We start from the raw sequence: 1,520 nt of genomic DNA, 5'->3' as shown, positions 1-1,520 counted from the left end.
GCATGCACGGGGAGAAGATGCAAACTCCACACAGAAAGGTCCCAGTCGGGATTCGAACCGGGGCCTTCTCGCTGTGAGGCAAGAGCGCTAACCACTGTGCCACCGGGCAGCCCGCTAAATGCCTCTCCCCTTTAGTATTTTAAACAATACAATTACACACATAACCACAGATGATTTTACTTTTGAGTTCCTTTTGTTGCATAAATGCAAATGTCTGTCTTATATTTAGCAATGAAACCTAAACGATTATCAGTAGAAAACATAAAATAATTTATTGTTTCAAGTAAAATAATTTTGAATAATGAAATAATACGAGTGATGCTGATTTCAATTACTAAAATCATTTGTATAAATATAAATCTTGTTTATTTTTTCATCAGAGATTCACTTCTTGCAGAGTTAAGAAAAATACACAGATTTCCTTCATTGAGCTCCTTTTGTTCGGAGTATAACTTTCAGGACACCATCTCCCACAATGCATTGTTTTGAAGTAACAAGGTGGCTTACATTCAGCGCAGTGCCAGATTTCCTCCTGCTACCTAGGCGCCTTACACCCAGTCCTTTCTCTGGAAATTTTTATAATGATTAACATGTGACGTCTGAGCAAAAACTTCCCAGCATGCACTGCAATCCAGGCGATCTGCGCAGTGCTGTCTGCCTGGGTGATCTCAAACACGCCTAGTGTAAACAGAAGAATGACTGGAAGGAGGCAGACTTACTGTGCACCAACAGTCCCGCCCACAACTCAGAGGCAAAATTCTAATGATCCCCTGCTGCTCTGCAGAAACTATGTCATAGAAAACAAGAGTTTTTCTAAATTATTTTGGATAAAAACGCCACAATTATAATTTTGAAAGTAGGTCAAAAGGTGAATGGAGTGGGATTTTAAAACATTATTTAATTAGAACTCTTTGAGTCTAGTTTTCTCCATCTATGTAAAATATTCTCCCCTTTTATAAAAAAAAATGATATTTTACAACAAAAAAACAAAAATAGTAAGGCAGTGTATAAAAGATTTGTTTGATTGTGTCTGGGGAAAAAAGCAAATTAGATAAACAAAGTAGATAAAACACACAAGAGAAGTGACAGAGTGTAAAATTTGGTAAAAATGACAAAGAAACCTATTGGTATGAAAAAAATAAAACAAGGAGACTATCTTACTTGTGACCACTGCATCAAATCTGCGTGAATCTCTTCCACAGAGTTTTCTTCATGTTTGAGATCAGGACACCTAAATGCAGTTAAGAGGAATCAACATCAAATGTCAGTTAAAAGCTAAATTGTTAATTTTGCAATATTTCAACTAACATCCTTTCACCTAAATAAATCTACTAAAGTGTCCTTTTTTTTTAGATTCTCATACTTAATTTGAGCAGTGATAAGGGAGAGCCATTTAGTGATTCCATGTTGGATTACGCTGATCTGCACACAGTGAGAATGCTCCGTCTTCTTCAGCTGGGAAACCACGTCAGTCAGCTCCTCTTCCCAGTGGTCGGTGAGCTCCAGGATTTCTTTAAGGT

At 37.2% G+C, this 1,520-nt stretch overlaps 1 long non-coding RNA gene across 2 annotated transcripts; it reads right to left on the bottom strand.

Annotated features, from left to right (window-relative positions):
* Positions 1–98: 98 nt before the first annotated feature.
* On the bottom strand, positions 99–1,513 carry LOC112139336. 2 transcript variants are annotated; one of them, XR_002917972.1, is made up of 3 exons: positions 1,364–1,513; positions 1,162–1,231; positions 99–787 (listed from the first exon to the last, which is right to left on the bottom strand). It is a non-coding gene; the product is annotated as an uncharacterized LOC112139336 (long non-coding RNA). The 2 variants fall into 2 exon arrangements; XR_002917971.1 differs by having other exon boundaries at positions 99–759.
* Positions 1,514–1,520: the final 7 nt, after the last annotated feature.

The sequence above is a fragment of the Oryzias melastigma genome, unplaced genomic scaffold (genome assembly GCF_002922805.2).
Source record: "Oryzias melastigma strain HK-1 unplaced genomic scaffold, ASM292280v2 sc05294, whole genome shotgun sequence".
NCBI lineage: Eukaryota > Metazoa > Chordata > Actinopteri > Beloniformes > Adrianichthyidae > Oryzias > Oryzias melastigma.
This window is presented reverse-complemented; position numbering and strand designations above follow the sequence as displayed.